The 14,977-nt window shown below is 38.3% G+C and overlaps 1 long non-coding RNA gene and 1 pseudogene across 1 annotated transcript; one reads left to right on the top strand and one right to left on the bottom strand.

Moving 5' to 3' along the window:
* Positions 1–428: 428 nt before the first annotated feature.
* LOC134730055 (uncharacterized) lies at positions 429–7,987 on the bottom strand. The gene is made up of 3 exons (XR_010111679.1): positions 5,680–7,987; positions 3,250–3,374; positions 429–634 (listed from the first exon to the last, which is right to left on the bottom strand). It is a non-coding gene; the product is annotated as an uncharacterized LOC134730055 (long non-coding RNA).
* A 737-nt stretch (positions 7,988–8,724) lies between these two features.
* Positions 8,725–14,441, top strand: LOC100984823 (polyadenylate-binding protein 1-like; annotated as a pseudogene).
* The last annotated feature ends 536 nt before the right edge of the window (positions 14,442–14,977 follow it).

Below are 14,977 nucleotides of genomic sequence, written 5' to 3'. Positions count from 1 at the left end.
GAAGGGTGAACCGACTCTTACTAGCATTGAATTTTTAACTTGCCCTTCATAGGCAGGGAATAAGCTAATCTGCTATTGATAATATATAAAATATGTTAGCCAACAGTGTATCATGTCTGGAAATGAGGATAAAATGTGAAATGTGAGAGGATATATATGTATGTGTATACACATACATATATATATACACATACGTACGTGTATATATATACACATATATGTGTGTGTGTGTATATATATACACATAATTTTTCCTTGTAAGATCCAGAATAAAAGCCAAAAGTAATAAATAAAGAGAACTTTTAGAGGCTGGGAGGATGTATGGTTATGGATTTTTTTCTACTTGTATTCCTTTTAAAATCCCAATACAAAATCCTGTTCTGAATGAAGTAGGAAAACAATAATGAAAATTACAATGCAGGGTCAGCCAGTCATTTAAAATGCCTTTCAGAATTTGAAACTAGATCCTGGTTTTAATTTTTTCATGCTATGTGATCAGTGCTGGCTTTAGGCCATGCATCCTTTTAAGTTGCAAACCTCTTTCCAGGCAGAACATTGTTGGAGGTTATTAGAGCTGCCACTTCCCTCAGCACTGGAGTCTCATGGGATCAGCTCTTTTCCATGGGTCTGGGGCCTACGTAAAGAACATATATTCAATGCATTTAACTTTTGTGACCAGGTAACCACATTTCCCAGCTTTATGACTTATACAAAATATGGAACAAGGTTTATCCAAGATATAAAATCTCACCACAGTTTTCTGTATTGTATTCCAAAAGCTAAAGCAGCTTAAACATTTAACATTACTATTGAATAGGACATTAGGAATCACGATCTCCTATCAGATTAAATATTAATTAATTGCAGTGATGATAGAAAACAAGGACGCACTGAAACTTCCTGAAATGTGAATGGAGCTTATTGTTGTACAAAAAACACTGTTTTGAGAGTTGGCTTCTGTGTGGCAATGGCTACTAATTAACTCTAGGTCCATTGCTGAGTGACTTCCATTTCTGGCCTCCCTTCCTTATCTGTAAAATGGGTAGGTTGAAATAGGTTATCTAAGATTCTTTCTTGCTATGAAACTGTGTTTTATGCATCATAGCTTGTTCAATATATTTTAGGTATGAATGATTCTGAAACCATCTGTGTATATTAGCCTTGAAAAAAGAAAAAGTTTCTGGTTGAGAAAAAATGCATAATTTATTTTTCACCTATGCTTCTACTTAAAAACTGTGTGTCACTAAAAATCAATTGAAAGGCAGCTGACAGAACGGGAGAGAATATGTGCAAATTGTTTATCTGACAAGGAACTGATATCCCAAACATATAAGGAATGAAAACAACTCAATAGCAAAAAACAAAACAACCAGATTGAAAAATGAACTGAGAACCTGAATAGACATTTCTCAAAAGAAAACATACAAATGGCCAACAGGTATATGAAAAGGTGCTCAACATCACTAATCGTCAGAGAAACATGATTCAAACCTCCAGTGGGCTATCGCTTCACATCTATTAGGATGGCTATTATCTAAAGGACAAAACAAGTGAGGCTGTGGAGAAAAGGGAGCCTTTGAACACTGGGATGGGAATGTAAATTGGCACACCTATTAAGGAAAAATTGTATGGCGATTCCTCAAAAACTTAAAAATAAGCCAGGTGCAGTGGCTCAGGCCTGTAATCCCAGCCTTTTGGGAGGCCTAGTTGGGAGGATCACTTGAGTCCAGGAGTTCCAGGCCAGCCTGGGCAACATGACAAGACCCCATCTCCACCAAGAAAAAAAAAAAATTAGCTGGATGTGGTGGTGTGAGCCTGTTCTCCCAGCTACTTGGCAGGCTGAGGTGGGAGGTTGAGGCTGCAGTGAATGGTGTTTACACCACTGTGCACTCCAGCCTGGGTGACAGAATGAGAACATGTCTCAAAAAATAAAATAAAATAAAATAAAATAAAATAAAAACAGAATTAGCATACAAGCCAGGAATCCCACTTCTGGGTGGTATATCCAAAGGAAATAAAATCAGTATCTCAAAGACATATCTGCACACCCATGTTCATTGCAGCATTATTCACAATAGCCAAGATATATTGGAAACAACCTAAGTGTTCATCAACAGATGAATGGATTAAAAATGTGGGGTGTGTGTGTGTGTGTATTTAGCCTTAAAAAAAGGGAATCCTACCATTTTTGACAACATGGATTAACCTGGGAGGACATTATGCCAAGTGAATAAGCCAGAGACAGAAAGACAAACATTGCATGATCTTACTTTTATATGGAATCTAAACATGCTAAACTCAGAGAGTGGAATGGTGGTTGCTGGGAGCCAGGAGGTGGGTGGGGAAATTGGGAAATAATGACGAAAATGTACGAAGGTTCAGTTACATGGGATGAAGAAGTTCTGGTGATCTAATGTACAGTATGCTGACTAAAATGAATAATACTCTATTTTATATTTGAAAATTTGCTAAGAAAGTTTATCTTAAGTGTTCTCACCACACACACAAAATGGTAATTATGTGTGATAATGGGTATGTTAATTAGCTTGATTGTGGTAATCATTTTACAATGTATACATGTATACATATCTCAGAAAGTCACATTGCATACCTTAAATATATACAATTTTTATTTGTCAAGTATACCTCAATAAAACCGGAGAAAAATCAATATAATTCCTAACATTTTGTACCTTTGACTCAAGAACAATTAATTATTTTCTGCTTTTCAGGTTTGTTTTGGTGGATATGCAACCTAGAGCACCATGCATCTATCTTGTCTGTATTACAGTTTGTTAATTTGAAAAACTCTCTGAGTAAATTTGGTGAGGAGGCTGGCATGGGCCATTTTAAGTTTGAGATGGTGGCAGAACATTCCAGTTGAAATGCAGTGAAGACAATGAGAAATAAGAAACAAGGAGCAAACATTTTACATTTTATTTGAATTAGGTGTTTGGGATCTTTTCAGCAGCCAACACAATAATAGGGGAAATAAAATGCTGTTGCTAAGCCAAAGCCCCTCCACATTCATATTACTTATCTGCAAGTGTGTGGTTTTTGTTCTGGCCCGAATAAGAGAGAGCATGGAGAGTTCTTCATTTGATGTTTGTTTGTGAGTGTGATGTCATATTTCTCTGACCAGGAGTATTGCTGGACTAAATTTTCTTGACTTAAGGATCACAAGGTCTATAATGCATATGCATGGGAGGGAATGTATATGCATGGGAGGGAGAGAATCTAAACACATACCTAATGTGAGACTTCTGCAGATGTCAGTTATCTTGGAATTGCATTACACCTATTTTTGTTCTTCCGGAACTTATACTACAGCTTTTATTTTTTTGTCCTGATGAGTTCTCTTCTTTGGATTTTACCTGAGTAGACAAGCATAAAATGAAGTTCTCACTGCATTTTACTAATGTCAGGAATTCTTGCAGCTCAATATTACCTATCAGTAACAGTCTCCACTCCAGGGACTTGCAGTGGATGCTCTGTACACCACCCAGGACCCCTTTGTTCCACCAGCTGCCCTGAGTGCTGCATGCTGACTGTTCATAGCTGAGTCCTTCCTCAGGCACTGCTCTTGGACAAAAGGGGTGGTCTTGGCTCAGTTTCTATCCCCTTGTGAGTACGATCCACTTGAGTGGTCAGTGTGGAGGTACAAAGGCCTGGTTCCCTTGCCTCAGGTTTGGACAACTCTGAGGGGCCATCCCGCTTCTATGGCTTTCCATACAATTCATGGAAGCTCAGCCAAGACCTTGGTCACTGCCAATCATCATTCACCCTTTTCCTCTCTACTCAGTCCTGCTTTCATTTCTACCTCACAGGTATTGTTCCCTAGAGCCCTTCCCAGTAAGCCTCCTTGCAGGCTAATCTCAGCCTAAGCCTCTGTTTTGCAGGGACAGACCAAAGACAGGACCCTTTTCCCATTTAATGTTGTAAGCATCTTCTCTACTGTCTACATTGGATCCCTAGTAAGATGAACTCTTCTAAAAAAGTGAGTGTTGGCTGCCCAGAATCTTAATCCATTACATTAAGTGTTTGTATTTTTCACTCTGTGTCTAGTACCTTAAAAAAAATACATAGGTGTAATTTTATAATTCTGGGTAAAAATAACTCCTTTTACTTATTGCAAGTATCTTTAAAACCTCATTCCCAGGCCGGGCGCTGTGGCTTACGCCTGTAATCCCAGTATTTTGGGAGGCCAAGGCGGGTAGATCACGAGGTCAGGAGTTCAAGACCAGCCTGGCCAAAATGGTGAAACCCCTTCTCTACTAAAAATACACAAAAATTAGCCAGGCGTGGTGGCAGACACCTGTAATCCCAGCTACTTGGGAGGCTGAGGAAGAGAACTGCTTGAACCCGGGAGGTGGAGGTTGCAGTGAGCCAAGATCATGCTACTGTACCCCAGCCTGTGTGACAGAGCAAGTCTCCATCTCAAAAACAAAACAAAACAAAAAGCAAAAAAAAGAAAACCCTCATTCCCTCTTTTGACATCATATCGGACTAGTCTTTAAACAATTACAAGATACTGCTCAGTATAATAATCCTTGCCTCTTTTAATCGTGTCTATGTATGATTTAGCTCACTTGCCTTTCTTATCCTCATTAGAATGAAAAATTAAAACGCTTGACCTTGGTTCCATAAGAAATAATTCATGTAGCTGAACACATATGTAACTGGATTTCTGTCTTATGATTAATTATTTATTTTTTCATTGTTGTGATTCAAATGACAAACATAAAAAAAAATGAAACTTTCAAAGAGATAGCCTAAGCTGGTGTTAATTAGTACCAGTTCATGCGTCCACGCCCCGGACTTAGTATGAAAAGTCCATTTTTCTATTTTGTAAATATTTGGAGTTTTTTTAGGTCATAATTGAACTTGGTAACTTTTGTCCACCTTTTAACCAAGCCAAAAAAGATATTCAACTGAGATAATTGATATCTGGCTTTTAAAGAGATGTTGGGGTTTTAGTATTATGATCTCTTACAAGATTTAGAAATTAGGAAACAAAATAGATTTTACATCAAAATGACAGCCTGAAATTTCAATTGTTATGTATATATACCAATTGAATAGTAATTCTATTTCTCTAGTAAATGAAAGAATGCATAACTTTCTCTTATGAACTAAAATCATGGCTAGGCAGAATTGAAATAAAGATGCATTTAAAAATTTATTTTAAACTGAAGCTCCCAAAATTTTTGTACATCGAATGTAATATTTGACACCTTTAATTTGGATTATTCCAAACCCAAGATGTTTTAGCCCCGTATAGTTTGTATAATAGATGCTTTCCTTTATCAAATGCCAGACATCTGTATGAATTGATAGTATTAGAGTCATGATGTTCAGACTGGGGCAAAGAATACTGTGTCATTAACACCCACTTTGAAGGCTACATGAAAGCAGTTGCAGTTAAAGCCTGCCCTGCCATCATGAACCTGGCAAAAAGGCACCATGGTTATGGCATGGGAAAAAAGAGCCAAGTGTTCAAATAGCATGTGAGACACACATACTATTTATAGAGTTCAGAGAGTAGCCTTTTAAAAGAATTTTACTAGGCTCCCATAATCTTTCTTAGAAGCCTGTTCTATTCAATCTATGCTTCCACTTGAACATTAAATATCAGGGGACTCTGGTTAGAAGTTTCAGAAAATAATTGTTATTTCTTACCTTCTCTAACCTAGGTTGATCAACGTTTTTCTCTGAGGCCAATTCCAGCTCTTCCACATTTCACTTGTGTCTCTCAGAGCCAATGAAGAAAAACCAAACATAAATATAAATTGCATTAATGCTGATATTTAAGGGAATAATACACTCCTTGAAAGAGCTAAATGATAATCCAATATATGAATGAATAAATGGAAGAATCACCTAAGTATTTGTCAGATTTATGAGGTGTTACATATTCATTATTAATATTTAGAAGCAGGAAATATTGCCTATTTCTGTTGTCCTGATGAAATCTGATATGTTTCCAAATTGATTTGGTTATTATTTTTCCACTGTGTTTTCTTTGGTTGCAGAAAATGTTATGGGGCATAAAAAAGAGAGTGAGAGCTTAGAGTCAAATAAGTTTGGGAAATTCTTTGTTAAATTGCTTGTTTACTGTAGGACTTCTCAAAACCTTTTATATAAGAATGTATTATGAGTCTTCAAGAAAGGGCTATCGTGGGTAGCATTGATCTAAATTGTTAGATCACAAAATCTTTTTTTATGTGGCCATTCATTAACATCTATCTGAAAAAGGTTTGTGGATCTGTTTTGAAAATGCTGACCTACAGTTTTGTTTTTTGAGCATAATATTTTTGAGGCTTTCTAGCTTTGTAAATGGAATTCAAAACTTTAGATTCTTTTTCAGTGCGTTGAAAATTGCTATAATATGCAAATAATTTGCACTTCTTTCAGTTTCTTCTACGATAAGATGAGCCAGACAATATAAGCTGTCCTGCACTTGAGGATTGATGAGAATTATATTTTGAGCAATACAACTTTCTTAAGCAAAATCATTTCTCTGTGTTTGACTTTTTAACCAGCAAACAAGCAATTGAGAGGATGCAAAGATTCATGGATTCACTTACCGATTCATGGACTCAAGGATTCGTGGTGGTGTGAGTGAATTGGGCTTTCTGGCACTGTCCTTGTTTCCCATGCAGGCATGCTGCTGTCTAGTGGCCTCAGTAGTCCACATGGAGGAAAGGGTCTACTATGTTGAAGAAGCTGCCCCTGGCAGCTGACTGCCTGATAACACCTTATGTGCTGGGGGAATGTAGGTGGGTACATATCAGCACATAGGGGCCTATACTAAAAAAGGATACATTTCAATTTTAAACCATGTTACCATCTTCTTGGTACCAGATTTACAAAATTTCGAATACCACTTAGTACCACTGAGGCATCTAGCATCTATAGAGCATCTAATAATATAACCCAGTTTGAAATTTTTTATTGTACTATTGTACCTACACAAGGTTTTGATGAAACAGGCCTGGCCATGGTCTACTACAATATGGTTATTGATCTATATTTCTGCCTTCTACTTATTCTTGGGTCACTTTAAATCATTTATGCTTCTAGGCCATGCACAGTGGCTCATGCCTGTAATCCCAGCACTTTGGGAGGCTAAAGAAAGCGGATCACTTGAGCTCAGGAGTTCAAGACCGACCTGGGCAAAATGGTGAAACCTCATCTCTGCAATTACAAAAAAAAAAAAGTTAAAAAAAAAAGATAAAAAGAAAATTTATGCTTCTGTATAAAATTATGTATTTTATCACCTTAAAAAAATCTTACTTCTCAACATAGTATGAGACACAGAAATCATGTCTTTTTATCTTTCCATTCCCAGTCACCAGCACATTGCCTTGTACTGGGTAGACATTTACAAATGTAGTGGAGTGAGGGAATCATATTTGTAGACAGTGCTGTCATTCTTTATAGTGTCAGCCTGCACAGGTTAGTGGTAACTATCATTTATTGAGTGCCAAATATTTTTGGCAATGCTCACCATATATTGTTCCTAATTTTTACAATGATCTCATAAGAATATTCTTGTCTTCATTTAACGGAAGAAAAAAACAAAACTTAATTAGTTAGAAAAGGCTATATGTCAATTTTTTTTTCTTTGGAAGCTTTGTAGCCATATATTTCTAATAAACTGGATTATTGGTTCTCTCTGATTCCCAGTCCCTCCCACTTCCCATACTAGGATACTACCATGTGTCTCATGGAAGTGAGATAACCATGCAAGATACGCTATCACTGATTTATTCAGTAAATATATACCAAGTGCCTCCTTTAGGGCCAATAATCTGCTGAATGCTGTGTGTGGGAACATACAGAAGGAAAATAACCATAATAGTAGCAAACACTTATTGGGGGCTTACTATGTGCCAGATATTACTCTAAGAACATTATTTGCAATAATCTTCTAAAATATGTATTTTTATTGTCCTTTTATAATGCAGGAGAGACGGGCATAGGATTGCTGTGTAATTTACCCAAGGCCACACAGCTATTAAGTGGCAGAGCCATTACTGAAACCCAAGATATCTGACTTCGAAGGCGAACTGCCTCTTGTACTCAATCCCTTATGCCAATGAGTTTATAGCCTAATTTGAAAGCAAACCAGAAATGCACCATATATAGATTTCAGAATGCCCATACAATTTTGAAAACATATGATTTAAACTTCATACCAAAGGTTTCAAGATAGGAAAATATTTTCATGAATCCCACATGCTATTTTCATGAGCTACAATGTGATTTTATGGGTAATTAAGATCAGTTTACTTCCTTGATTTAACTACAAATCTTTGTTTAGGTAATTTTTTGTGTCATATTTTGATTAAAATTCTTTAAATAAGAAAACTATCATGAATATTTCTACCATTACTAATCTCAAAAAGACAAGGACCAAGAAGATCATACATAGGCCTCTGAATATAATATAATATCTTTGGTGAAATGTATTTGGCTCATTTAGACATAGTTATTCCCAAAATAGCCTAGATGGGCTGGACAGAATTTATTGCATTACTAATGTTCCAAAGGCAGGTTTCCCAGTAATAACTTACCCATAAAACTCTACTTTAACAAAAGGCTACTTGATAGCATAGAATAAACTGGAATGCTTTTTTATAGCCAGAGATTTCCTAACCATAAATACTTCCATTCCTCTAAGCAAATGGGTCAGAAATATTTATGAGGTGCCCTGCATTTTTATCACCTCTGCAATGGAATGCAGCAATTTCATCATGATCACATTCTATCTCTACCCTTACTCTATACTGTTGATGGACTCCTTAGCATATCATAAGCAGTCCATTAGTGAGAGGAACTTGGGAATTTAGAAAGGAATGAAGGGAAACACGGAATAGAAGTTGTTGAATCTGGTTGTATTTAATCTATCCAACGCTATTCATTGCTAAACTAAATCCAATTGTTAATTTCAGAACAATGTCAATATAGTTGGTTAAAAAGGTGGTTGCCTGGTAATTAGATTTACCCTCTGATGGTATTAAAATTTTATTTTTCTTCCTTTTAGAAATAAACGTTCATTTGGACCTGGAAATGCCAGATTGCTGATATTAGGGATATGATGCAAGACTCACCATTTATACGTTAGCCTTTTTTTTCTTTTTCTTTTTTTTAAAGAACGGGGCACGTGGAAGCAATTGCTTTAAAAATAACTCTAAAGATGTCAAAAGGTCAAAATACAACATTATTCTGTTGGTTATGGTTGCTGTTTTGTCTCTCTTCCTTGTAAGAATAGTATGTAGAAAGTCAATATCTAATTGCACATTAATTTTACAAAAATTGTAATTTTGCTGTTTGTGTAAAATGCTACATGCTTTATATTTTAAAATTTGAGCACTTAAAAATTTACAAAGAAGAAATTTTTAAATTAGATAAGAAACATAGGTTATGTTAGCTAATATAGGTAAGAGTTTGAAAACACAAAATATGAAATAAACATCGAATGATATATACTTGTATTTTAAACGTAGTGCTCAAAAATCTGGTTATCGTATTACCATATTTCATTTTAGTAAGACATGTATTGCTTAAAATAAAATTTGCAGGTGACCTCATATTAAATGTTAGTTTCAGATTCTAGTTCATATTTTTTAAAAAAGACAATATTGTTTTGTATTAATGAAAAATTTTTTGTATTAATTAATATTGTTAATTTACAGTTATTGAGCACCTGTGAGCAAAGCATTTTGTTAAACACAAAGACAACTAAGAAATGGTGGCAGAGACTGGGTAGATACTCATCAAACTTGTTTCCCCATTTTGGACACACAGCTAGACTACATTTCCTTGCCTCCCCTGGCATTAGATACAGGCATGTGACTGACTCGTGTACAATGGAATGTGGGTAGAATTGATACCACCTCCAGCAAGAGCCCAAAATGTCTCCCATGCGTTTCTCTAAAGGCCTCTTTTCTTTCTTGACTTTCCAGAAAGATCTGGTGGAAGATTCTGAAGCCCTATGGTTTGTCAGGGGGGCACTGGATAGATAAAACCTAGATATATGTATATAAAGAGCAGAGACCCTCACTGCCAACCCACATAGGATTATTACAGGGATAATAAACTTCTGGTGTGTTAAGTCACAGAGATGGTAGGGTTGTTTGTATTTTACAGCTTGTATTTTACCTGCATCAGGGTTTCTCAACCTCAGCACTATTGACATATTGGACTAGGTATATCCTTGTTTTGGGGGCTGTGCTGTTTATTGTAGGATGCTGAGCAGCTTCCCTGGCCTGTATTCAACAGATGTCAAGTGCTCCACCTTCCCCAGCCATGACAATCAAAAATGTCTCCAGACATTTCAAATATCCCCTTTGGGGCAAAACTGCCACTGAGGACCACTAGCCTAACTTATACAGTAATATTTACTATTTTTAAAAGTTTTATACCAGAGCGTCTCCCACTTTTTTATATAATGAGTTTCTGAAAAAATCTGTTTGAAAGTCAAATGTCTGAAAGTTGAACAACATATTTACATATTATAAGGAGATTTGTAATACAAGCAAACCAGAAAGATTAAATTATGTAGTCACCGTTGCATTCAGTAGCATATTTTGAAGATGCTGTTGCAGCAATTTTTACGTTTTACAACTTTATATTTTTCCTTCAAAGTCAAACTTACACTTGAATTAGCTTAAGTACAGTGAACCCTAGATGGAAGCTGAAGAGTTAGCATGTAAAGCACATAGAATGACTTTCATCTGTGTAACAATTTTATAAGATCTGTGCTTTTTTTTTTTTTTTTTTTTTTTGAGACGGAGTCTTGCTCTGTCGCCCAGGCTGGAGTGCAGTGGCGTGATCTCGGCTCACTGCAAGCGCCGCCTCCCTGGTTCACGCCATTCTCCTGCCTCAGCCTCCCGAGTAGCTGGGACTACAGGCGCCCGCCACTGCTCCCGGCTAATTTTTTGTATTTTTAGTAGTGACGAGGTTTCACCGTGGTCTCGATCTCCAGACCTCGTGATTCGTCCGCTTCTGCCTCCCAAAGTGCTGGGATTACAGGCGTGAGCCACAGCACCGGGCCAGATCTGTGCTCTTTTTACTACAATAAGGTGCACTGCAGTTTTCCATTTCCCACTTATTTTTTATGAAATAGGAAAAATCCTTGAAATAATTGAATAAATACTTCTGTATAGACAAAGATGGCAAGAGAGCCACAAAGGAACTGGTGGCATTTAAAAGGCTTTATTATGGGAATTGTATGAAATATGCTTGTCTGATGATGTACAAATGTCTGATTTTACTTTGGTATTTCTGGGTCTTAACCCACTTTCCCTGTGCCTACCTTCTCTCCTGCTCCACTTGTTGCCGCTTTTCCATCTCAACCTGTGGACTCGGCAGTATGGTGTTTGGACTACTTATCTGGCTTCAGTGTTAGCATCCTCAGGTCTCTGCACCTGACATCTGATCTTTCATGCCAGCCACCCCAGAGGTTTAAGGTACTTTGCACTCACTCTGTGCCCCAGGTGATCACTGGCCTGGGTAGCCCCTGCTTGTTGGGAAGAAACATTACAGAGTTGGATGCTTGGTAATACAAACATAAAGAAGGCAGTATCCTTGCTTTTTTAGGAGCTTTAATCCAGTGGTATAGAGGCAAATGCAGACACAGATAATACAATAATCCCGTCAAAGGAATGAGACACTGGTGTGACTATAAGTTCAAAGTAGAAACACTATGGTTGGAGTGTATTAAATCCAAGTGCATTCCAGAGGAGACTGGTTGAGGGGACATGCTGATTTGAGCCAGCAGTGCATATCTGATGGAGGATCCTCCTTTAAAATTCACCTGTGGGCCCTTCTACCCCACGGTTAGTGCTGAGAGTGCGGAGTGTGCGCTCGGAACACACATTTATTATTAAAAAATAAAAAATAAAAATCTAAAAAAATCGTTTAACAACACCCCCCTCCCCGATTTTACAAAAAATTCGCCTCTCCCCCTCAGGAGACTTTTTTTTTTTTTCTTCCTCTTTTATAAAATAACCCGGTGAAGCAGCCGAGACCGACCCGCCCGCTGCAGCCCAGCAGCAGCTCCAAGAAGGAACCAAGAGATCAATGCCTTCCCGCTGCCCGGACCCGACACCACCACCTTCACTCCCAGCCTGCAGCTGGCAGCCAGCGGCAGCAGATCTACCCCGTCCTGTGGCCACTGAGTTTTCCATTCTGGATTATTTTTGTCTCTCTGCGCTTGCCCCGACTCCCTCCCATCGGCTCCGGCCCCGGCCCCGGCACTCGCTCTCCTCCTGTCACCGAAAGGTGGCGGCCTGTGGCCCTGCGGGCAGCCGTGCCGAGATGAACCCCAGCGCCCCCAGCTACCCCATGGCCTCGCTCTACGTGGGCGACCTCCACCCCGACGTGACCAAGGCGATGCTCTAAGCTCAGCGTGGCCGGGCCTATCCTCTCCATCCGGGTCTGTAGGGACCTGATTACCTGCCGCTGCTTGGGCTACGCGTATGTGAACTTCCAGCAGCCGGCGGATGCGGAGTGCGCTTTGCTTTGGACACTATGAATTTTGATTTTATAAACGGGAAGCCAGTACGCATCATGTGGTCTCAGCGTGAACCATCACTTCGCAAAAGTCGAGTGGGCAACATATTCATTAAAAATCTGGACAAATCCATTGATAATAAAACACTGTATGATACATTTTCTGCTTTTTGTAACATCGTTTCATGTAAAGTGGTTGGTGATGAAAATGGTTCCAAGGGCTATGGATTTGTACGCTTTGAGATGCAGGAAGCAGCTGAAAGAGGTATTGAAAAAAATGAATGGAATGCTCCTAAATGGTCGCAAAGTATTTGTTGGACGATTTAAGTCTCGTAAAAAACGGGAAACTGAACTTGGAGCTAGGGCAAAAGAGTTCACCAATGTTTACGTCAAGAATTTTGGAGAAGACATGGATGATGAGCACTTTAAGGATCTCTTTGGCAAGTTTGGCCCTGCCGTAAGTGTGAAAGTAATGACTGATGAAGGTGGAAAATCCGAAGGATTTGGATTTGTAAGCTTTGAAAGGCATGAGGATGCACAGAAAGCTGTGGATGAGATTAATGGAAATGGAGCTCAATGGAAAACAAATTTATGTTGGTCGAGCTCAGAAAAAGGTGGAACAGCAGATGGAACTTAAGTGCAAATTTGAACAGATGAAGCAAGATAGGATTACCAGGTACTAGGGTGTTAATCTTTATGTGAAAAATCTTGATGATGGTATTGATGATGAACGTCTCTGGAGATGTTTTCTCCATTTGGTATAATCACTAGTGCGAAGGTTGGAGGGTGGTCGCAGCAAGGGTTTGGTTTTGTATGTTTCTCCTCCCCAGAATAAGCCACTAAAGCAGTTACAGAAATGAATGGTAGAATTTTGGCCACAAAGCCATTGTATTTAGCTTTAGCTCAGCGCAAAGGAGAGTGCCAGGCTCACCTCACTAACCAGTATATGCAGAGAATGGCAAGTGTACGAGCTGTGCCCAACCCTGTAATCAACCCCTACCAGCTAGCACCTCCTTCAGGTGTCTTAATGGCAGCTATCTCACAGTCTCAGAACTGTGCTGCATACCCTCCTCCTAGCCAAATTGCTCAGCTAAGACCAAGTCCTCGCTGGACTGCTCAGGGTGCCAGACCTCATCCATTCCAAAATATGCCCGGTGCTACCCGCCCAGCTGCTCCTAGACCACCATTTAGTACTATGAGACCAGCTTCTTCACAGGTTCCACAAGTCATGTCAACACAGTGTGTTGCTAACACATTAACACAGACAATGGGTCCATGACCTGCAGCTGCAGCTGCTGCAGCTACTCCTGCTATCTGCACCGTTCCACAGTATAAATATGCTGCAGGACTTCGCAATCCTCAGCAACATCTTAATGCACAGCCACAAGTTACAATGCAACAGCCTGCTGTTCATGTACAAGGTCAGGAACCTTTGACTGCTTTCATGTTGGCATCTGCCCCTCCTCAAGAGGAAAAGCAAATGTCGGGTGAATGGCTGTTTCCTTTTATTCAAGCCTTGCACCCTACTCTTGCTAGTAAAATCACTGGCATATTGTTGGAGATTGATAATTCAGAAGTTCTTCATATGCTCGAGTCTCCAGAGTTACTCCGTTATAAAGTTGATGAAGCTGTAGCTATACTACAAGTCCATCAAGTTAAAGAGGCTTCCCAGAAAGCAGTTAACAGTGCCACTGGTGTTCCAACTGTTTAAAATTGATCAGAGACCACGAAAAGAAACTTGGGCTTCACCGAAGAAAAATATCTTAACATCGAAAAACTTAAATATTATGGAAAAAAAATTGCAAAATATAAAATAAATAAAAAAGAAGAGGAAACTTTGAACCTTATGTACCGAGAAAATGCCAGGTCTAGCAAACATAATGCTAGTCCTAAATTACTTACTGATTTAAAAACAAAAACCCCACAAAAATAGTAAAATATTAAAAAAAATGTAATGTTTTATAGACCCTGGGAAAAAGAATTTTCAGCAAGTACAAAAATTTAAAGCATTAGAGGAATGCTTTGTAATTCTTTACTGTGGAATAGCTCAAAATGTCAGTTCTAAGTAACAGAATTGATAACTAAGCAAGGAAATGTAATTTGGATTACAAAATTCTAGCTTTAATAAAAATTCCTTAAACAGTGAAAAAAAATTCACCTATGGGCATGGTCTCTCTTAATCATACCTATGACTATAGTACAAGAGAACATTGAAATTAAAATCTATTTATCTGAACCTTTGAGAATGGTTAGTTTTGATGAATTGGTAGATTCAATAGCTCAGTCCTTGCTAAAATCATCTTCTGACATCGAGAGACCAAAGACCCTTGGGCCAGACTACCTGTGTTAGAATTCCAAATCTTTCTTGTACCTCCATTGTGACTTTTGTCTGATAATTTAACCTCTTTTGTCTTAGTTTTCTTATCTGCAAAATTGGGTTAAGAAACCTTATGTG

This window comes from Pan paniscus, chromosome 2 (genome assembly GCF_029289425.2).
Source record: "Pan paniscus chromosome 2, NHGRI_mPanPan1-v2.0_pri, whole genome shotgun sequence".
In the NCBI taxonomy this organism is placed as follows: Eukaryota; Metazoa; Chordata; class Mammalia; order Primates; family Hominidae; genus Pan; species Pan paniscus.
This window is presented reverse-complemented; position numbering and strand designations above follow the sequence as displayed.